We start from the raw sequence: 24,719 nt of genomic DNA, 5'->3' as shown, positions 1-24,719 counted from the left end.
GGCCCTGAGGCTCTCTGGCAGGCTGTTCCACAGTCGAGGACCAAGACAATGGAAAGAGGTCTCACCGTATGTCTTAGTTCTGACTTTAGGAACCACTAAAAGGCCAGTATAGAGGACCTCAGGGTCCGCGAAGGCTCATAATTAAAAAGAAGGTCGGATAAATAAAAAGGCCCAGGACCATTAAGACATTTATAAACAAGTAAAAGAATCTTAAAATCAATCCTGAAGCGCACAGGAAGCCAATGCAGCGATTTTAAAACTGGTGTAACGTGTTCTCGCCCTCTGGTCCTCGTCAGAACTCGTGCCGCTGAATTCTGTAGTAATTGTAGGCTGGAAAGAGACTTTTTAGGAAGACCAGAGAGCAGGGCGTTACAGTATTCTAATCTACTGGATATAAAAGCATGCATCAGCACCTCTGTGCTGGCAAGAGAGAGAAATGGGCGGACTCTGGCAATATTTTTTAGATGATAAAAACCTGTTTTTGTTACATTTTTTATGTGTGGAATAAAATCCAGCTCAGAGTCAAGAAGAACACCCAAATTTCTCACACACTGGGAGGGATTAAAATGTTACAATTTTGATAAAAGGATCTCTCTCTTGCCTTCAGGATCGATAATTAAAACTTCAGTTTTGTCCTGGTTGAGCTGTAAAAAGTTTGCTGCCATCCATGACTTTATATCTGAAATACAGTTTAAAATCAGAAAAATACAATTTCTTAGAAAGCAGTTTGTAGGAGGGCATAATCTCCCTGCCCTTTAGTGTCTGAGTATTAATCCTTATGGTAACGTCAAACCCTTTGAGTTTTGTCTCTGAGGATCATAGTGTTTCTGTTAACATATTGTTACAGCTGTTTCCTTATTTGAAGGATAAATTCCACAGCTCTCAGATCAGCTGCCACTGTGGAACTCTTAACTGTGGAATGTCATCTTACCATGACTTACCATCTTGACCTTATCACAAACTCCCTCCACACCTTTAAGATCGAGCTGAAAACCTTCCTTTTTCATGATTCTTATAGTTAGGATATGAGCATCTCCTGAGTTGGAGTCTGCATGTACGGGACCCAACTGTCCAAGTTATGGTCTTTGCTCTTATAGTTATGGGTAGTCTAGCCAACCATTACTTATGTAGCAATGGGGATGTTAACTGATGCTCTGTGAAGCACCTTGCTACATTTCTCTAATGTAATAATGTATAGATATATGAAAATATTGCCATCTCTAACTAATTTCTTCTTTTTTCTGAAGGTCTTCCTGAATAAGTGCAATTGTACATGTTGTTCTGTCTTTCCTGTCGTCTCCACCAAAACCAGTTGAGCCGGGTTCTGCCGAAGGTTTTCTTCCTGTTAAAAAGGAGTTTTTTCCTTCCCACTGTCGCCTTGTGCATGCTCAGGATGGGGGATTGGATTGAAGTAATGTTTTGATGCAATCAGCTAGTTTGTATTATAAGATATGTATGAATTGACTTGAAAGGATGTGTATGTAAAGTGCCCTGTGACAACATTGTTATGAAGTGGCGCTGTACAAATAAAGCTGAATTGAATTGAATTGAAATTACCATGACTGAACCAGGACTTCCTTTTCCCCTTTGCAGCTGCACACCTGTCTGCCTTCCATTCACACCATCTCTGGAACCACACAGACACCACTCACCTCTTCCATGTCTACAGAACTCTTGCTGGACCAAGACCCTGAGACACTGCATAGTTGCCAAAATCTTCATTCTCTGTGTCTGTCGGCTATTTTGTTTCACAATGAAGACTGTATTATGTTAAAACACACACACACACACACACACACACACACACATATATATATATATACATCTCTTTTTAGCAGACTGTAACGTTTAGGTAAAAAATTTCTGGTTTGTTAAAATTAAAGTCACGCCGGCTTCTGTTGTTTTTTTTTTTTTATCCCAAGGCACTTCAAAGAAGATGCAAATCCAAATCAAGATTATTTATATCAGTTTGTACATCAAGTCAATAAAATGGGCTACATTTACAATAAAGAGAAACAAACAAAAATAGTAAAACCATTAAAAATCATGTTAACACAATTAAACTGATGCACATAGAGAGGGTTTAAAAGACATGAAATATCTCAGAAGTCTTAAAAGAAAATATATCAGTCTGGACAGATGCATTAAGTTAATTCAAACATTTGATATCCACTGGCAATTTGTTACATTGTTTGCAACATACAGCTAAATGCTGCTTCTCCATGATTAGTCTGCAGTCTGGTCTGGACTCCAGTGTGAAATCAGCAGTAACATGATATAACATGGACTTTGGCTAGTATTGGAGAGACATGTTGCTCCTGCAGTGTGTAGTTTTTCAGAAAAAGTCACTTATAAGTTAGTTTGAATTAAATAGACGGTGTAAAAAGAAATCTATATCTGTCCTTTACTTTTTTGGTTTTATTGGTTCTGACATGTTTGAACTGTTTTAATTTCTGCCAAATATAGTGGATACATAAAAATCAACTTCATTTGCTACTTTTTTGTTTCTCTTAACTTTGGAAAAAGCCTGAGCAGGTAGAAACTGTACACAAACTTACTTTGTCTGAACAGCACTCACATCAGTAACAGCAGTAAAAAAAACAAAACAACACAGGTTAGTATAGGGAACTCTTCATTCCAGCAACATAAGAATAATCTGCTAATGCAGGTTTTTTTTTTTCTTTTTTAACAAGAAAGAAGTTTAAAGGGGTCTTATGATGGTATTTGGAGTTTTCTGAGCTTTCTACAGTGTTACAGTGTTGAATCCTCATCAGACATGTGAACGGCACTGTTTTTTATCACCTAAATGCATGTTTGAGTTTAAGTTCCAGGACTCTCGCCATGCGGTTTCCATGGCGACGAAAAACGCGTCGTTTTAGAGAGTTTTTTCTACTTGGAAATCCTCGTGACGTCCCGGGGGATAAGGTTCGGTGATTGGTTACCTTCTACTGGTTAACAAGGGCATGTACAAATACATCAGGCGGGTGGAAAACGTGGGATAAAGTTATTTCCAACGATGGCTGGTGAGTTTACCAAAGAGAGACATCCTGCTGCATTCGTTGCTGTGGGTTGCTGTTTTCCACTTTGTTTTCAGGGTCTGATTCAGGTTCCAACATGTAGGGCTGTATGCTATGTGTTGATGTTGTATTTTGTTTTTTTATTGAGTTCATATGAGCCTAATCCTTCTGTTTATGAGATGTTACAATGACGGCGAAAGCAGGTGCGGTGCGCGCTCCCGATGTAGTGCAGTGGCGGGAGGCGGGGCTTAATGCGGAAGAGCCTCAATCCACTCGTTTTGCCCACAGGCTGATCTGACAGCCTACGGAGAGTGTCGGTCTGAAGTAAATAAAGCGATTTGTGGCAATAACTGGATCAATCCCAGCCCTTCTGGTCTCAGAAATACAAATAAATTAGCCTGAAATGCACATAATAGTTCCACTTTAAGATTTAAAACAGATGAAATTAAACTTCTCATCATCTTTTTTTTTTAACCACTTATGTTGTCCTCCTGTCTCCATGGCTCCAGACATGTCACAGTCATCCCAATCTTGACCTGAAGCCCAGTTCTTATAGGTGACCCTCTCATCACTGACCCAGAACCAGAAATCCAGGGTGCAGGTGTAGTGCAGTCCCGTCCAGACAAAAGGAGTTGTGGCGTTCTTGGCTTTCTCCTGGACCCATCTCTGCTCATCCAGGTTGGTGATGGAGACCAGGTCACGGTGGTGTTCCCTGCAGTAGTATAAGGCGTCCTCCCAGTTCATCTTTTCTTTTATCAGGATCATGGTATCTGCCATGAAAGCAAAAGTAACAACAAACGATATCTTCAGGCTCTTACTGGGAATGCCTGAGGTTATTAAAAACACCAAAGGTTTTGACTTCTTCATGGTAAAAGAAACTTAGAGTTCTTGTAGATGTGACCTGCTGTCAGTGTCACACACACGTAGAACAACAGTCTGCATGAGAAAATAGCAAATTAAAAGAGATCCAACTTTTTCCAGTTAATGCCTTAACCATCGAAGTTTCAAGATGATGACAGCTTGTGCAAAAAAAAAAAAAAAAATTCTGTTTGTGTATTTTAAAGTCCCAGAAGAGAGGCCTCTCACTGTACTTGTGGTTAATAAGCAGATAATATATGTTATTATTATATCAGAAAAGCATTAGGTCCGTCATGCACAGTAGTATTAAAATATGAAACATCTAACAGATTGTAAAAGATTTCACAATGAAAAATACTTTCAAACATTAAAGTTAAAGGAATGAGATTGATACAGATATGTATGATATATGTTGTCTGATCTTCATAAATCATTAAAAATCTCACCGTCGTAACAAAAGAAAGGTTTCTGGTCAGAACAGCTGGAACTATTCCAGCTTCTTGAGTCCTTCATAATCACACCACATTGTGGTTGGTTCCCAACACCACTGTGTGTGAAGAAATGAAAAGGAAACATGTTTTAAAACACTTTTCTACAAAACAACATGCTGAAACATGAATGTGAACATACTCTGTAACGTCTGGATGCCAGTGTCTGAAAGAAAAGCTGCTCCCATCAGACCATCTGCAGGTGTCTCTGAACAGACCAATAAATGAGACCTTTGTGGAGCTTTTCACCAGGCTCTTCAGTTCTTCATCCTCTAACTGGTGTCGTCCACTGACCAGGTCTGTGTGATGCTGTCTGCAGTATATCTGAGCTTCAAACCAGGTTTTCTCTTCTTTAATCAAATGGAATTTCTGTGTTGCACTTTCTGTGGAATAAAGAGACAAACTCACATCATAGTTTGTATCTTTTAAAGTTAAAATCCATAAAATTCCTCTCATGGCAGTGGGACATCAACATCTTTACTTTAATTTTCCTTCTGTTCAAATCTAAATGTTGGAATGAAATAAACCATCAAGAGTTTTTTAGTCTGTTGAACTTCAGAATTAACATGAGATGCTGTTCTTACCGTTGTAGCAGAGAAAATAATGTTTCTTTGTCTTACAAGGATCATCTCCCCACTTAAAGCTTTTATTGATGAAACCACAGTTATCAGGTGATGTTTCAGTTCCTTCTCCCTCTTTCCATTCCGTCTCACTGGCATTGAACTCCACACCAGGCAGAGACCAGTGCCACTTTCTACTGTTATCATTTGGCTTGTAGAGACCAATCCACGCGTCTTTGCTTTCCATCATGCGCAGTCTGTTCATGTCTGCCATGTTAGTCACTGTTGCCAGGTCAGTGTATCGTTTCCTGCAGTACTTCTGGGCATCATTCCAGGTCTTTTTATCGTTAACATAGTGGTACTCATAGAGGAAACATTTGATGAAACAACTCTGACCTAAAGAAAAAAAGGCAAAATGTCCATTAAAGCCACCTGCAGACAACCCAGCTCATGTCATGACACATGAGCTTTACTGTCTTAGTTTACTGTGGACCTACTTACCCATCAGGGTGAGTAGAAACAGACTCAGCTGCATGTTTCCACTTTCTCTGTTCAGTTGGACTTATTTACTTCACTGTTGGGAAACAAATGAAGAGATTTTAATCTATTAGCCTGCATTAAGCAATGATGTAAGCATCTTGTGGTTCAGTGAAATTTGTAGGAGAAATTAAGATTATTTATGCGAGGGAAATACATTCTGTGCTAAATATATCTTTATTGGTTGAGAAATAGCTTCAGTAATGCTATTAGTATGTTAATTATTCATATATTAACCTTGACTAATATACATTAAGAGGTTTAATAAAACAAGTCAGCAGTCAAATACGTGGATGTGGATACTTCAACTGTAAAAATTAATATTATCTATTAAAATATGGAAATAAAGTGGGAAAAGCTTAAGCAACCGATAGGAAGGAAGTTTTGGAAAGGACCACATGTTTTATATAAGAAAATACAGAATAAAATGAAACATAATTATCGTCAATGTTTAATTATAATAGAATATCTACATGTTTGTTACTTCCAAAAGCGTGGCTCTGAAATATGTTCTGAAACTCTGTAAACATGGACACTGAGAAGAGAGGTAGGGGAAACTGCCCAGGAAAGTGTTCAAACTCTCATATGCTCACATTTTTAACTAGATACTGTTAATAGTACAGAAGTACTGTAAATATTGACTGATGACTTCTGCATTCATTATGGAAAAAAAAGAAAAAAACTGAGGTTATTTCAGTCATTTTTCTTTGCCAGCCTTTAAAAACAGGTTATTATAATGAAATATATAGAAAATGTCAAGGTGATGCAAGCAGATAAAGTTCATTCTCACAGAACTCTGAGTAAAGAACGGACAGTGTGGCTGCTGTGACGTACGAGTCATCACTTCAATAGCTGCGACTGGTAGATCCTAAAAGCTAGACTGAAAAGTCAAAATTCATGTACATGGGCACAGAAATGACTGTAAAATCATAACACATTTAATCATGCAATATAATCTCTGTTAAATCTGTTTGATTATACATGATTTTTAAAAGAAAGTCTTTTTTTACACGATTGGCAACGTATACTTTTAATTTATCTGACAAAATGTGTGAAAGCTCAGCCCCACTTCCACAGTATTCACATGCTGATAGTTACATTTAACAACCACAAACATGATTCCTGCACAGTCTAACCTGCAGCATTTTGTTACTTCACTGCGATCTGGTGTCTGGAGAACGTCTCTGCTGCCTCTTCTGTCTGCCATTTTCTCCTCGGCTTAGGGGACTTCTAAACCTCTTAAAGGTTTAGAAGTTCATTCGTTCTCCTAACAGATCTCACCTTTTAAGCTTCATAAAGACCATTTTTGGGAATACATTTTTTCTTGTCTTGGATCTATTCATCATTTTTGGCCACGTGGAACAACTCTGCACTGAGAATCTTCAGGAAAGCAGCCACACTGCCACAGATGAACCACAAAAACAAAGAAAACAAAAATACCAGTGCTCTAAATAAAAAGAATATAATAAAAGCTGTACTGTTGTTAATTAAGTTAAAATGTCATTTAAATGTTAATTTGCAATGTTATGAATTTTAATTTTTTTAAGCTTCATTAGTTTAAATTCTATCAAGTTCCAAAAAGTTATTTATTTACTTATTTTGATTATGATGAATTTGTCAATTTGAATTCAGGCCTTGTTTTATTACTTTGTGTAGAACGTAATGAACGTTTAGAACATTGTTCTTTGTTTGTGTTTGTGTAGAACACAAACACAAAGTTTTTTCTGCATTATTAATAATGCCTGGTGTCTCATATTTGCATCAATCCACTTCTGCCTTTGTTTATTCATTTACAACTAGTTATTCTAAGTGCTTTTATTCACTCTTATGAATGTATCATTTCATAATTTATTTAATCATTGATCCTTTATATCTATATTATTTTTTTATTGTAAATTGCATGTTGTTTCTTTCCAGACGTTTCACATTATCTTATTTTAAAAATGAAAATTATGGATAAATTCTTACATTATACAAGATGTACTGAAACAATATATATTGTTAAAAAATAAATATAACTGATAAACTGAAGTACTTTCCAGTTAGATGACAGATCTTACTTACATCCTGGGTTTTCTTTCCTCCACAATCCGTTGTCGTGACCCTCGATGCTGGAGTGTTGATGGGAAATGCTCCACATGTAAGTTGTGTCCTTGTATTTCATGTTCTGGCTGCTGTACTTATTTGAATAGCAGAAACATACAACAGCCAGTAAAAAAAGCTTTACTGAATGACCTTCCTGTCAAATATGGGAAGTTGCTGTAACATATCATAGGATACTAACATCTTTGTATCGGGAAAGGAAAATGTGCATGCAAATTCAGAACACACTTACTGTGCACCATACATATATATATATATATATAGTGCATAGTAGTGCATAGTAATTGTGTTATACATATGTATATACACAGACAGACAGATCGATATAGATTCATGAGAATTATTTTATCATTTGGTGCATTGTATATACATATTTTCTTTTTTTTTGGGGGGGGGGGTTATTTTCATGTAAGAGAAAATGGTGGGGAAACAGCAATTTTTCATTTGATACTCAGTACACATGCACATGTTGGTACATGTAAGCTAAAGTACAAACATTTGTGTTTAAAAGAAGAAATGATATTCCTAAAGAAAAAAAAGAGATCAAGTTTATCAACTCCAAACCATCCAGGATGTTTAAACTGTTCAATGAGATATGAACACATTCAAATCAGTCCACACAGAGGTCTTTAAAAGACTCCACTGAGGTGTATGTAAGAGATGTGGGTTCTCTCATCTGTACAACACCAAGCGTTATACATTTATTGTTTCATGTTTGGGGATGGAATTACCTGTCTATCCAAAATACCTAAAAATTAATGTCACTGAATGTTTTTCTTTCTTTCTCACACCAGTTGCTTAGATTCCCATCATATTTAGCTGAAAGATTTTACAAGTGAGTGTGGAGTAATAATTCATATTAAAGGGCATTCTATAAAGAAAACCAGGAAGAGATCTTATCAGTCTTGATGGGGAATTTACTTTTATAATCATGATGATGATGTCTCATGGCATCCATCTGTTTTTCTGTTTTAGTTTTTGCTGTTTTGATGATTTCCATTTATATATCCATATCAACTGATTTAACATAATTATATCCTTTATAAGGTATTTTTAAACATTTTTTTCTTAAATACTTTTGCTGATGATGTAATGGGAAAAAAAGAGAACTCTTTTTTTCCAGCAAGATGCTTTCCCTTTACCGCTTATGTAAAAATTCAAATATCTTTTAGCTGTTGAAAGTGGATCTGTGTTCAATTAGAAACATTCTCAAGCACAGGTGCCAAAATGTAAAATTAGACAAACTAGAGGGCTAACATTGGTATATCTTCAGATATGACAGATATTACCTTTTTTAACAGCACGGCTAAATCTTGTGTGTTTAGCTGCTGTGTTTTTTGCTCAGGCTCTCATTTGAAAATGCTTGAAAAGTCCACAAACTTTCATCATGCACTTTTTCACAAACGTTCCAATTGCTTCAATAATGTTTACATGTATTTTTTTTTTGCCTTTAGCAAATCTGTGAGGAAATTTGCTCTCAACACAGATGTAAAAGCATTCAACCGTATTGTTATGACATTTTGCGATCTGTTTAAAATCTTTTTTTAATCAACGGAAACACGTTGAATTACTGGGTGAAAAACAGAACGAATCTGTTTTGCATCAGTTTTCCATTTGGAACAGTTGTCAAATTTATGCAAACAATGTTGGTGTGTTGGAAGCGCAGACTTTTTCCAGCAGCTCCAGTTTTACATCGGAAGATGAATACCTGCCTTTACCTGTGGCCAGTCAGTGGTGTTATTCTGTGGTTTTAGCTGTGGAAAACTTCCCACTGGAATAAAGGCAGCACTGAAAACTTTGCAAATTTGTTGTCACACAAACAACCACATCCTGTTCCCCTTCCAGACTGAAAATCCCTCATGGAAAATAAAAGTTCTTGGAAATCCTACTGAAATGGGATCATATATGAAGAGAAATATTTTACTTGAAAACAAGCCTGTCAAACTTCTCTAATAACTCCAACAGCTACAGAAGTATTCTTCAACTCTGATTAAAATGTATGAAATCTGTTATTGTTTGTACATTTCACCATACTGGTCTGTACTCCCTTTTCTACATGATGACATCTGATGAAACTGGAAATTACTCAACTGGCTGCCCAGTCAAGTCAAGTTATATTTAGACTTGAACTGACATTTAAATTGGACGTCATTGTCCCAAACACACAAAACACATGACTGACAGAATTCATAGTGCCTCAACGCTCTGGACTGGGAAAAATCCCTCAGGACATTCTGCTGCTGATAACTTTGTCTGTGGATGATCATCGTACATAAAAGCTAAAACTGCACACATGTTCTGTTTAAATTATCTGGATTATGTCAGCTGATGCTGTGATGACAAAACCAGGACTTAATCAAAGCAGAGTAACAGTCTGGTGATGCTTCTCATGCGTTGCCTCAACAGGCTGCAATTTCTGTCACATTTGCTACAGTTGTATGATGTTTTTTTTTTTTTTTCCCATTTGGAATTATTGTTCTGAATGAAATAATTCCAAATTAAAGCTTGGGTAGGTAATTTTGCTCAGACTTTCTGTTTACTCTGGGTGAAGCGGTTTCTCGTCCTGATAGTAGTCTATAAATTTTGTAATCATGAACAATAAGAAATATAGTTAGACCCCTCAGTTTACTGTAATTCTGTAAAAACTGACCAATCAAAAAGTTCAGGCCGAATTGAAGTTGTTCATTTCTTATATTTCCTAAGCTTCTTCTCACGGCTCCCCTCCTCCCCCTCCCGCAGTGCATAGCTAATAGCCACACCCTGTGTTTAAATAGCATGTTGGGATGAAAATACAAAGTAGAGAAGAAGAAACTTGGAAAGCAAACATGGCTGAGAAAATGCAGGAAGGATTTTCCCGATCCGGCTCGGTTTATTTGCCTTCTCCTGCTAAACAGCAGAGAAAGAGAAAATCATTGGTGGAAAAAGCTGCGAGCGCTGTGTGTGGGGGGCTGGGGGGGGGGTATGAATGTGTGTACAGGGAAGTATGGCGAAGGAAGGGGTGTTTGTATGGAGGAGGGTGGGGATGCATGTGGGGGGGGGGGGGGTAGGGGTGTGTGTATAGGGGTGTGTGAGGGTGCATTAGTTCCCACCCCCCCATCCCACCCCCCATCCACCACATCTACACTAATCCACCAACCCGCCACACACATGCACCACCCACTCCCCCATACATACACCCCTGCCCCCCAAACATACACCACCACCACACTCCTTCACCCCCACACACCCAAGCATCCATCATCCCCCCCCCCCCCCCCCCCCCCCCCCCCCACACACACACACACATATGCATGCTCTGCCACACTCCCCCACACACAGCACTACCCCCCCCCCCCCCCCCCCCCCCCACATACACACACGGACACCATGACCCCCCCACATACGCCCAGCCCCCCGTATACATGCACCACCACCACTCCCCACACAAATGCATCACCACACTCCCCCCCCCCCCCCCCCCCCCCACCCACACACACACACACACACACACACACCACCCACACACCCACTTATGTACCACCACAAGTCCTACACACACACCCCCTACACACACCCCTCCACACACACACATCCCATCCACACTATCAAACACCCCCACTCCCCAACCACCCCGGTCCCGGGGCGACAACCAGGCATTAGAGCACGTACCTGCCCGCCGCCGCAGTGGCATGTCCAGGTCAGCCCAGCCCGGAAAGAAGGAGAGGGAAAGCTGAGTGTCATCAGCATAACAGTGATAGGAGAATCTGTGAGAGCTTGTGACTGCACCAAGTAAGGAGGTGTATAGTGAGAAGAGAAGAGGGCCGAGCACCGACCCTTGAGGCACCCCCGTTTTCAACTCATGTGAGCTGGACACTTCTCCTCACCAGGATACTCTGAAGGATCTTCCTGAGAGGTAGGACGAGAACCAGGAGAGGACAGATCCAGAGATGCCGAGCTCTGAGAGTGTGGAGAGGAGAATCTCAGCAGACAGGTCCACCAGGACCAGGACTGAGGATTGGCCAGGGGATCTGGCAAGCCGGAGGGAATCGGTTGATGGCTTCATCCTCCCGCAGGAGGATCATGACTCCAGTGTGTGTATGGATGTGTGTATATATAAGCAGGTACGTATGTGTGCTTATGTACATGCAAATGTATGTAGGTTGTTCTCTTTCTCATTCTTTCTTTTTCTCCTTCTCTCTTTCTCTCTCTCTTTTTCTCTCTATGAGGTGTATTTCTGTTTTCACTTCTTTTTGATTCTCTTTCTGTCCCTCTTCTGTCCTCTCCGGTCCGGTCCAACAGTACAAACTTTGTAATGATGATGCAAAATAAATAGAAAAATAAAATAAGAATCCAGAATATCAAAGGGAACATTGTGTCTATGATGCGTCTCTTGGCAAAGTAAATTTGCCCAGCAGAATACAGCATCCAGAAAATAATTCTGCCTGCTTAAATGTTGGACAAAGAAAAAAGAAGGAAAAAGCTGCAAACTAGAAAAGCCTTGGATTACGCAGTGAGCAAAAGTAGAGGGGGAGGTGCCAAGACAATGTGCCACTTTCAAATGTTACTGGCTCTCCAACATCTCTTAACCCATATTCCCCATCGAGTTTACATGGAAATAGTAATTCCAAATTATGGTTAACATGGGATCTATGTTTTTCACCTTAATTCACTTTCACCTTAATTCAGCTTTAGATTTGGCGGTTGAGAAGATTATCGCAACATCATCATGACTGGACGAGGTACTGAGCACATGCAGAACGACTGGAATAAATCTTTACATGACAGAAGAATTAAATTGTTTGGATTTAAAATGGGAATAAACCAGCCACCTATTTATTCATTCATTCATTCATTTTCCGAACCGCTTATTCCAATTCAGGGTCGCGGGGAAGCTGGAGCCTATCCCAGCTGGCTTTGGGCGACAGGCAGGGTACACCCTGGACAGCTCGCCAGTCCATCGCAGGGCCACACACAGAGAGACGAACAACGAACGCTGCCACCTATTTAGAACTAACTTAAATTGGAAATTGTCTTTGACATGTTGCTCCTGCAGTGTGTAGTTTTTCAGAAAAAGTCACTTATAAGTTAGTTTGAATTAAATAGACGGTGTAAAAAGAAATCTATATCTGTCCTTTACTTTTTTGGTTTTATTGGTTCTGACATGTTTGAACTGTTTTAATTTCTGCCAAATATAGTGGATACATAAAAATCAACTTCATTTGCTACTTTTGTGTTTCTCTTAACTTTGGAAAAAGCCTGAGCAGGTAGAAACTGTACACAAACTTACTTTGTCTGAACAGCACTCACATCAGTAACAGCAGTAAAAAAAAAAACAACACAGGTTAGTATAGGGAACTCTTCATTCCAGCAACATAAGAATAATCTGCAAATGCAGGTTTTGTTTTTTTTTCTTTTTTAACAAGAAAGAAGTTTAAAGGGGTCTTATGATGGTATTTGGAGTTTTCTGAGCTTTCTACAGTGTTACAGTGTGGAATCCTCATCAGACATGTGAACAGCACTGTTTTTTATCACCTAAATGCATGTTTGAGTTTAAGTTCCAGGACTCTCGCCATGCGGTTTCCATGGCGACGTCCCGGGGGATAAGGTTCGGTGATTGGTTACCTTCTACTGGTTAACAAGGGCATGTACAAATACATCAGGCGGGTGGAAAACGTTGGATAAAGTTATTTCCAACGATGGCTGGTGAGTTTACCAAAGAGAGACATCCTGCTGCATTCGTTGCTGTGGGTTGCTGTTTTCCACTTCGTTTTCTGGGTCTGATTCAGGTTCCAACATGTAGGGCTGTATGCTATGTGTTGATGTTGTATTTTGTTTCTTTATTGAGTTCATATTAGCCTAATCCTTCTGTTGATGAGATGTTACAATGACGGCGAAAGCAGGTGTGGTGCGCGCTCCCGATGTCGTGCAGTGGCGGGAGGCGGGGCTTAATGCGGAAGAGTCTCAATCCACTCGTTTTGCCCACAGGCTGATCTGACAGCCTACGGAGAGGGTCGGTCTGAAGTAAATAAAGAGATTTGTGGCAATAACTCAATCAATCCCAGCCCTTCTGGTCTCAGAAATAAAAATAAATTAGCCTGAAATGCACATAATAGTTCCACTTTAAGATTTAAAACAGATGAAATTAAACTTCTCATCATCTTTTTTTTTTAACCACTTATGTTGTCCTCCTGTCTCCATGGCTCCAGACATGTCACAGTCATCCCAATCTTGACCTGAAGCCCAGTTCTTATAGGTGACCCTCTCATCACTGACCCAGAACCAGAAATCCAGGGTGCAGGTGTAGTGCAGTCCCGTCCAGACAAAAGGAGTTGTGGCGTTCTTGGCTTTCTCCTGGACCCATCTCTGCTCATCCAGGTTGGTGATGGAGACCAAGTCACGATGGTGTTCCCTGCAGTAGTATAAGGCGTCCTCCCAGTTCATCTTTTCTTTTATCAGGATCATGGTATCTGCCATGAAAGCAAAAGTAACAACAAACGATATCTTCAGGCTCTTACTGGGAATGCCTGAGGTTATTAAAAACACCAAAGGTTTTGACTTCTTCATGGTAAAAGAAACTTAGAGTTCTTGTAGATGTGACCTGCTGTCAGTGTCACACACACGTAGAACAACAGTCTGCATGAGAAAATAGCAAATTAAAAGAGATCCAACTTTTTCCAGTTAATGCCTTAACCATCGAAGTTTCAAGATGATGACAGCTTGTGCAAAAAAAAAAAAAAAATTCTGTTTGTGTATTTTAAAGTCCCAGAAGAGAGGCCTCTCACTGTACTTGTGGTTAATAAGCAGATAATATATGTTATTATTATATCAGAAAAGCATTAGGTCCGTCATGCACAGTAGTATTAAAATATGAAACATCTAACAGATTGTAAAAGATTTCACAATGAAAAATACTTTCAAACATCCTGAGTTAAAGGAATGAGATTGATACAGATATGTATGATATATGTTGTCTGATCTTCATAAATCATTAAAAATCTCACCGTCGTAACAAAAGAAAGGTTTCTGGTCAGAACAGTTGGAACTATCCCAGCTTCTTGAGTCCTTCATAATCACACCACATTGTGGTTGGTTCCTAACACCACTGTGTGTGAAGAAATGAAAAGGAAACATGTTTTAAAACACTTTTCTACAAAACAACATGCTGAAACATGAATGTGAACATACTCTGTAACGTCTGGATGCCAGTGTCTGAAAGAAAAGCTGCTCCCATCAGACCATCTGCAGGTGTCTCTGAACAGACCAATAAATAAGACATTCCCTGTGGAGCTTTTCACCAGGCTCTTCAGTTCTTTATCCTTTAACTGGTGTCGTCCACTGACCAGGTCTGTGTGACGCTGTCTGCAGTATATCTGAGCTTCAAACCAGGTTTTCTCTTCTTCAATCAAATGGAATTTCATTGTTGCACTTTCTGTGGAATAAAGAGACAAACTCACATCATAGTTTGTATCTTTTAAAGTTAAAATCCATAAAATTCCTCTCATGGCAGTGGGACATCAACATCTTTACTTTAATTTTCCTTCTGTTCAAATCTAAATGTTGGAATGAAATAAACCATCAAGAGTTTTTTAGTCTGTTGAACTTCAGAATTAACATGAGATGCTGTTCTTACCGTTGTAGCAAAGAAAATAATATTTCTTTGTCTTACAAGGATCATCTCCCCACTTAAAGCTTTTATAGATGAAACCACAGTTATCAGGTGATGTTTCAGTTCCTTCTCCCTCGTTCCATTCCGTCTCACTGGCATTGAACTCCACACCAGGCAGAGACCAGTGCCACTTTCTACTGTCATCATTTGGCTTGTAGAGACCAATCCACGCGTCTTTGCTTTCCATCATGAGCAGTCTGTTCATGTCTGCCATGTTAGTCACTGTTGCCAGGTCAGTGTATCGTTCCCTGCAGTACTTCTGGGCATCATTCCAGGTCTTTTTATCGTTAACATAGTGGTACTCATAGAGGAAACATTTGATGAAACAACTCTGACCTAAAGAAAAAAAGGCAAAATGTCCATTAAAGCCACCTGCAGACAACCCAGCTCATGTCATGACACATGAGCTTTACTGTCTTAGTTTACTGTGGACCTACTTACCCATCAGGGTGAGTAGAAACAGACTCAGCTGCATGTTTCCACTTTCTCTGTTCAGTTGGACTTATTCACTGTACTGGTGGAAGACAAATGAAGTTATTTGAAACTCTTAGTTTTACATTTAGGAGGTACAATGCAAAACTTATAAACTTGCTTAATGATTTAAGTTAAAAATTGCACTCTGGTGTGCATTATTTTCATAAATATGCACATGGAGTTGACGAGTTAAATCATTATAATATCACTCTGTTAGGGGTGTCACCACAGCAACAAGTTAGCCAACTCTTGAAACCCTGGAGCCCACGCTCTGTCTGCTCGGCTGGGTTGGGTTTTGCCCATCTGGGCCCGTTGGGTCTGTTCCCCCTGACTGCAGGGGACTCTGGCTGCGCCCCCCCCCACCCCTGTCACTTCCTGGGTGGGTACATCATTTACTCCGGAGTGGGGCGGTTTGGGTCTAAACCTGGGGGTGGCTCCCGGTTATCCGGGTCTCGGGGTCCTCTTGGCCTGCCTTTTGCCTTTGCGTGTGCGGGGCCACATTGGCACGATCACTCTTCTCTGAACACGTTCCACTCTGTATGTTCTGCATGTGACACAGTCACTGAGTCAACAGCAGCAAGTTTTCTTTCTGTTTCTCATTTATATTTAAATGATCATTTTTGGTGCTCCTGACAGTTGATAGCTTAGTCCTCTGCAGGGGGAACATGAACCTAAGGTTGGCTTGTTTGTGTATGTGTGTGTGTATGTGTATTTACATGTGTTTATATAGGTGAATGCGTATGTGTGTATATGCATATTTGTTTTTCTTTCACTCTCTCCTTGTCTCTATTTCTTTCTCTAGGAGGTGTTTTCTCTTCTTTCTCCTTCTGTCTTTCTTCTATCCTCTCCGGTCCAGTCTGACGGTACAAACTCTGTATTACAAACAGTTATCAAGGGCATCATCACACCAGTAAAGCTTCCTTTGGCAAAGTCAATTTTCTCAGCAGAACAGCATCCAGACCATCATTGTGCTTGCTTAAATGCTAGAATAAACACACACACACACACACACACACAAAAAGTCTTCTTCCCTGCGCCTCACAGATCCCACATTTCAGTGCTGTATTTTTGTGAATTAAGTTAAAAGGTCCATCAAATATTTGCAATGTAATCGTGGCTTTTATATTAATTGATTTATTTTTTAAAAAGCACAATTATTTTAAATTACATCAATTTCTGAAACTCTTCATCAAACAAGCTGCATCAATTCTCAGTATAAGGGATTTCTAAATATACTTTTGTTTTTATTTGTTTTATTCAATTCAAGCCTTGTTTTTATTGCTTTGTGTAGAACAATTAAAACAATAAAATCTTGCCAGCATCAATCCACATCTGGCCTTTCTTGATTTATTTGTATCTTATTATATCTTATTTGTTTATTTGCTTTTATTCACCCTTATTTATGTATTTATATCTAAATTATTCATTTTTATAATTAATCTTTTATTATTTGATTTTTTATTATTATAATCTTTGATTATTGTGATGATAAATCACATTTTATTTGTTTCCTGTTTTATTCTTTTTGCTAGTTTTATTTAAATGAAAAATATAAATTGTTGATAAATTTAGACATTATAAGAAACAATAAATTACTAAAAGATAAAAATGACTGAACATTTAAAGTACTTTCCAGTCCGACTGAACTGACTTTAAATCACAAGCTAGATGACATATTTTACTTACATCCTGGCTTTTCTTCACTCCCCAATCTGATGTCTTTACCTTCGATGCTGCAGTGTTGATGGGAAATGCTTCAACTGGAAATGTTGTCCTTATATTTAATGTTCTGGCTGCTGTACTCATTTGAATTGTAGATACATACAAGAAGCAGTGAAAAAGCTTTGCTGAATGACCTTTCTGTCAAATATGGGAAGTTTCTGTATCATACTTAGATGCAATCAGCTTTGTTTTGGGAAAGACATGCAAATCCAGAACACCTCAATTTTGCCCAAAAGAAAAAAAATTTAAAAAAAAAGCCCCATCTAAATAAATCCATCTTATAATTCCCAAAAATGTCAATTTATCGAATTTTAAGTCATAATATACAAATATTTTCATGATCATAATTTCAAAATAATTCTTTAATTTTATTTGAATTTCAACGAATTGTCATCACAAATAGAAAACTTTAGAAATACGGTACAGTTCGAAACAGACCTGGTTACAAAAACATATCGGGGGGGGGGTGTTAGACGTTTTCAGGGGGCATATTTTTTTCCATCCCACATTTTATCTCAGACTGCCTGATCCTGTTTATGTCATATATACCAACTTGGTGTTGGTGGATGGAGCGAGACATGATGTCCCAGATGTGCTCAATTGGATTCAGGTCTGGGGAATAGGCGTGCCAGTCTATAACATCAATGCCTTCGTGTTGCAGGAACTGCTGACACACTCCAGCCACATGAGGTCTAGCATTGTCTTGCATTGGGAGGAACCCAGGGCCAACCGCACCAGCATATGCTCCCACAAGGGGTGTGAGGATCTCATCTCAATACCTCAGGCTACCTCTGGCGAGCACATGGAGGGCTGTGCGGTCCTCCAAAGAAATGCCACCCCACACCATTACTAACCCAGCCAAACTGGTCATGCTGGAGGATGTTGCAGGCAGCAGAAAGTTCTCCATGGCGTCTCCAGACTCTGTCATGTCTGTCACATGTGCTCATTGTGAACCTGCCTTCATCTGTGAAGAGCACAGGGCGCCAGTGGTGAATTTGCCAATCTTGGTGTTCTCTGGCAAATGCCGAACGTCCTGCACGGTGCTGGGCTGTAAGCACAACCTCCACCTGTGGACATCAGGCCCTCATACCACCTCATGGAGTCTGTTTCTGACTGTTTGAGCAGACACATGCACATTTGTGGCCTGCTGGAGCTCATTTTGCAGGGCTCTGGCAGTGCTCCTCCTGTTCCTCCTTGCACAAAGAAGGAGGTAGCGGTCCTGCTGCTGGGTTGCTGCCCTCCCACGGCCTCCTCCACATCTCCTGATGTACTGGCCTGTCTCCTGGTAGCGCCTCCATGCTCTGGACACTACGCTGACAGACACAGCAAACCTTCTTGCCACAGCTCGAATTGATGTGCCATCCTGGATGAGCTGCACTACCTGAGCCACTTGTGTGGGTTGTAGACTCCGTCTCATGCTACCACTAGAGTGAAAGCACCGCCAGCATTCAAAAGTGACCAAAACATCAGCCAGAAAGCGTCAGAACTGAGACGTAGTCTGTGGTCACCACCTGCAAAACCACTCCATCATTGGGTGCATCTTGCCAATTGCCTATAATTTCCACCTGTTGTCTATTCCATTTTCACAACAGCATGTGAAACTGATTGTCAATCAGTGTTGCTTCCTAAGTGGACAGTTCCATTTCACAGAAGTGTGGTTGACTTGGAGTTACATTGTGTTGTTCTAAGGCTAAGGCCTAAATGTGTTAAAATAAACTGTGTCCTTCAGTCCACATTAAATGTGGTGAAAATCAGTTCTGACCAAGTCTGTTTCTTTTGCTGCTTTACAAAGCAGTCACATTATGTCATGTTATGTCTCAGCTTATATTCTAGGTTCCTGTTTTATTTTCTAGTGTTTTCTCGTGATTTTTTCCTAATTTGCTTTCCTGTTCATTAATTCACCTGGCTTCATTTAGTCCATTCACTTCACTTGTGTCTTATTTTGTTCCTGTATATTTATACCCGTTGGTTTCTGTTCCACATTGCTGGTTCATTGTGTTCGGTTCAGGTTTGTCATGCCTTCTGTGTTTTCTTGCATTCGGTTTTTTGGCTTATGGAAATAAAAGTCCTGACTCTGCATCTCTAGCTCCCGTCTCAGATTTTGGGTCCTCACCTCCACATTGTGACATTTTTAAAAATATAAGCACACAAAAAAGAAAGTTATGTCTTCTGATGTCCTGATGTGAGCTTCCAAATCACTGCTTTGCATGTCATGCTTCACAGACACCAACACAGAAACGGGCATTTTGTTTTTTTTTTGCTGTGGTTTGTCTATGAATTTACATTTACGTTTCTGCATTTACATATTGGACGCAAATCCAAAACTCAAGAACAGCTTCCTGCCTTAAGTGATCGACGCCAAACAGGAACAGACCTGTATAAATAACATTAGTGTCACTAGTGGTACTTATGCCACTACTGTCACCCGTGGCAAAAGTAACACTACATAACTAGTCTGACTAGTGAAAGAATTTGTCACGGACCAGTTAACAAGCCAGATACACACTAGTTTTACTAATGGAGTTGATACAATTTACCACTGAACTTGTTCATGAGTAAGTCAGAATGTGTGCTACCTAATAACAAGTAATATGAAATGAGAAGCTGACTTGAATAACTATCCTTTTTAGATCCTCACTTGTCAATGAGTCAACATTTAGGTCTCACTAGAGAACATGTAATATGAAAGTATATTCTAGCTTGTCAACTAGTAAGCATGTTACAAGTTAGCAGCTACTGCTAGTTGACGAGTTGCATTTCCACTGGACTTCATATTAGTTTTATTATACGTTAATAAACTGGGTGGGCTTTTATGAAATCCTGCAGATCCAATTGGTTGGCATTTTAAATTTTGAGCTGGGAAGCCAATGGGATGCCTCAAAGACCCTTTCCCTCTCACCCATTTATTTGCATGATTAATTAGTCTAATTAGGGAGCATTGTATTCTTTCACAAGTCCACGCGTGATAATTTTGACACAAGCAGAGAAAAAGTGTCTCTGACTAGTGTAGCTTATCTGGGCTGATACCGTTCAAACAGGACAAGACGTGTTAGCTTCTACTGGTTAGCATTCAGTTAATTCATGCTCACCTACTAGCTGCAGCTAAAGGAGTAGCCATTAAGGTATTAATGCTAACACATTAGCTGATATTTCATGTACAAAGCATCAGGACAACATGAAGCAGTTCGTGTAACACGTTTTTGTAGTAACATTTACATCATGCTGAGTTCAATAAAACACTTCATGCTACTACCATTTACATATTAAAATGATAAGATGTAAGTCATGTCAGAGTTGATCAAATTATTATAGTGTAAAAGTAGGAAAGACCAATCTACCTATTTAAAATATTGTGTTGGTCATAATATAGGCCTACCTTGAATTTACTACCTTGCTTTTGATTAAAAAAAAGGTTAAAATATTTGTACTATGACCCACTGTGGGCTCCCAGACGTGGATATATTGTCCTTCTGTTTAAAAACATTAAAATACATTCAATTGACTGCCCTGTTTTATACTGACTGCTGACTTTCTTAACCTAATCTGATGTAGATGTTGGGTTTAGGTATAGATATAGGTTGATCTTAAATAGTATATGTTATTTGTAATTAATATTACTGCAGCAAAATTTATTAAAAATAAAAACACTGAATGTGTAGTCTTTTTAGCTCAAGGGTCAAGTATAGTCTTTGCATTGTCATTAAGTTTATAAAATGTTATGTGTAATGTATAACATTTCAGCTGACTGCCTTACTAATTCCCAGCAAATTGTCATCTTTGTTTTTCAGATTGAAATGAATGCAGTTCAAGTTCTGCAAGTTTACCAACGCCATGGAAGCTGTTCAGCTGAAACATTATCGGCCACATCACAGAGGTTCAACATGACTTTGCAAACACAGGGACTGCTGCACTTTCAGAACCATCAGTGCTTTGAAATCACATCTTTCACGATTGCAAAGGACTGTCCAACTGTTCTTTTTTTATGAGCACAAGTTGTCTTTCATTTTTCTTATATTGATAAAAGCACAAGCTGTTTTTTTTATTTGCCTTTTTATTTGATTCAATGCTGCTAATTTAAATAAAACTAAGGTTTTGAGGATGTATGTTGCATCTGTAATTATTTATGCATTTGATTAGAAGTTATTGAAATTAAATTATGAAGTTGAGCAGTGTGCAATTTTAAATTACTCTTAAATTATTCTGCTATACTAACGTAACCAAATTCAAGTGGATTTTGTGAAAGAATTTGAGTTATTGCAGTGTAAAATGATACATTATTACAACTTATGAAAGAGTTACAGCAAGTAAGGATTAAAAGTTATAACCATGTAAATTGATAAATTAGTACAATTTGTGGAACAGCTACCAGAAGTAAAGATGAAAAGTTATTACAGTATAAAATGATAATTTACTGGAACTTACAATTGAGTTGTAAAATATCTTAATTTAGACTTGAACAAACTCAAAAGCAAAACTTAAAATATTTAATTTAGCTGTTCAACTTAAAATTTTATCAAAGTTTGTTGCCGTGAGATTTTAACTTCACTCAACTTTTTCTTTTTTACAGTGTAGAGATTATCGGGTCTTCACTGGTTAACTAGTAACCCATCTTCAGTCACAGTTGTTCACTAGTGGGATCAAAACTGGCATCTACTAATTAAATAAAAAAGTTTTTGGTCTTTACTAAATCATTAGTTAAACATATATGCTCCTACTGGTAATTTAGCGCACATGATTTGTTGGGGGTGATAACCAGGAAGCTAGTTCTTTAGGATTTCACAGTAAACAAGATGGTGTATCGGTAGGGATACAGGATACATTGAACTGTCTTAGTTCCTTTATTGTAGCCGTTCAAACTTGGCAGTGTTACAACAGTCTGAAATTACAGATAAATCACAATGAGTTACAGACAACAGCAGTACATCTTATTTTCCCAGACAGACAAGTCCACAGCATATATATTCACATGCAATATTATATAAAATCAAAAAAATTTAACTAAACAATCCAGGTCAATCTACATAGTCTGATAAGGCATTATAATCTGGCTCATCTACACCTGGCAGGTTTATTTCTCACATCCCTGTGGGCGAACTAACATGAATGTAGCAACAGCACCACCTTGTGGTCACAAAAAACATAGCTTCATTGTTGCCCGTGTGGCGCACGTCAGTCAGCGCTCTCTGCCAGACTCTCTGACAAGTTAGCACAGAAATAAATATAAATGAACTGGCTGTACTCACCTCTCCTCATTGAATTAACACTGGGATAATCAAACTGGCTTGCAAACATCCGAAGAACACACATCTCCAACAGGATTTCCAAGCAGGTAAGCTTCTCCTTGTTTTGTTTTGTTTTGTTTTTTTTCTTTCTTCATTGAACCATTGAAGCAACAGTTATATGCAGTTCTTTGTATATCAGGTTACAAAAGCAATATAAACCTTGATATAACAGTATAATAACAAAGAAGGTAACAGCATATGGAACATAAAACAGAGCACAAATATTTGTGAGCTAAATGAAACAAAAAGGATACATACAAATAAATAAATAAATAAAATAAATAAATAAAGAATAAAACAGGGACATAGAATTTGAAATTATGGAGGAGAGAAGTTTATATTTGTAAGACTGTGTGGAGGGCAGATAAGAGATTGTTCTTATTATTTTCTATCCGGTTGAGAGAAGTGAGGAGAAAGTCAGTTTCAGTCTTTAAGGTAAGGAAAGTTGGGAAAATTCTTTGCCATTTTTGTTTGTGAAGAAAAAATTTAGCTTGCAGGGTAAAAAGAAATTAACGAGGAGTTCTGCTGCTTTATTAGCAGGGTTTTCATAGTAAAACAAAAAGTCCTTTGCAGTAAGGGAGTCGAACAGGTAATCATTTAAACCATTGATCAATGTTTTTGTCTTCTCCCAGTCAAAGAAGAGGTGTGTCAGTGTTTCATTAATGTTCTCACAAAAGGAACAAACAGTGTTTATGTCTCTGTATTTGGAAATACTAACATTTACGGGGTATATTTTAGGAAGACATTTAAAGTGAACCTCTTTTACCTTGTTTGATATGCAATATTTATTGGGTAGAAGCCAAGCTTTCTGCCATTCAATATCTAGAACCAAAGAATTCCAGTAAAATTTCCCTCTCGGTGTAATCTTCCTCTGTGATTGGAAGATCTGGCGAGTGTGACTGTTGTTGCATCTACTGTCTAACACATCAATCCCATTCAAAGTCACTTTACATTTTGAGATATTCTTTTTTTTTTTTATCAAAGGACAGATGACTTTTGATAAGTTGAGTTAAACCTACAGGTATGGCTTTAATTAGAGAGTTAAATTCTTTTAGTGGAATTGGAATCCCATGATGTGATAAAAACATTTCATACGTTAACAAAGTGCCATTATCAAACCATCTAGGGAAAAAGAGGGATTTGTTTTTGATTGTGATATCCATATTGTTCCAGATAAGGGATTCGTTAGGTGAGAAGTTGTGAGTAAAGCAAAGTTTCCAAGCAAGAAGACATATTTATTTTGTAGGAGCATAGTTACATTTTAAAACAAAGGCTAGACCACCAATTTGGTTAAATACATGGTTGGGAATAAAGAACCACAAGGAATTAGAATTTAGAAGATATCTTCTGATCCAACCAACTCTAACGGTGTGTTCAGACCAAACGCGCTTTGAGCGTCGAAAACGCTGAACGCTCAATGCTGGTCACTAAACTGCCACTTTTATGTCTGACGTCCAAAACGCTCCCAACGCTCCTGCCGCGTCTGCCGCTTGTCTGGAGCTTTTTTTTTTTCCGATGGCATGGTTTTATTGAATAAATAAAGCAAGAGAACGTTGTCGTAGGGCAGTTATAGTCACTGTTAATGCAACAAGAGCTGCACTCAGCAGAGAGCTCCCCCCAAACAAAGCGTTGCTAGGCAACGTATCCTGCTACGTTGCCAAATCAGTAACATTCAGCTTTTTAGCAAGGAATGGTTATCCTAGATATTGCACGGAGTAATGGCATCTCAGCCCCGTGTCTGGGTTCACCACAGAAATCCTCCAGGAGCTGCGAGCTGATTGGTTGAGCTGCGTCAAGCGGCAAAAGTTCAGCTTTGCCAATCTCTGGCTTTTGACGTGCGTTCCGTGCGGAATGCGCGTCGAGCTTAAAAAACTTCTTAAATTTTCGGTGCGTTATGCCGAGGCTCAAAACGCGACGCGAGTAAGCTCGACTCCGCCTTGCCGCGCCTCCACATAGACATGGAAACCTGCCGCTCGTCGCGATCAAACAGCGTTTGGTCTGAACACACCGCAAAGGAGTTAATAGTGTCAGTG

Source organism: Telmatherina bonti (assembly GCF_933228915.1).
Source record: "Telmatherina bonti genome assembly, chromosome: 18".
NCBI classification, from domain to species: Eukaryota; Metazoa; Chordata; class Actinopteri; order Atheriniformes; family Telmatherinidae; genus Telmatherina; species Telmatherina bonti.
This window is presented reverse-complemented; position numbering follows the sequence as displayed.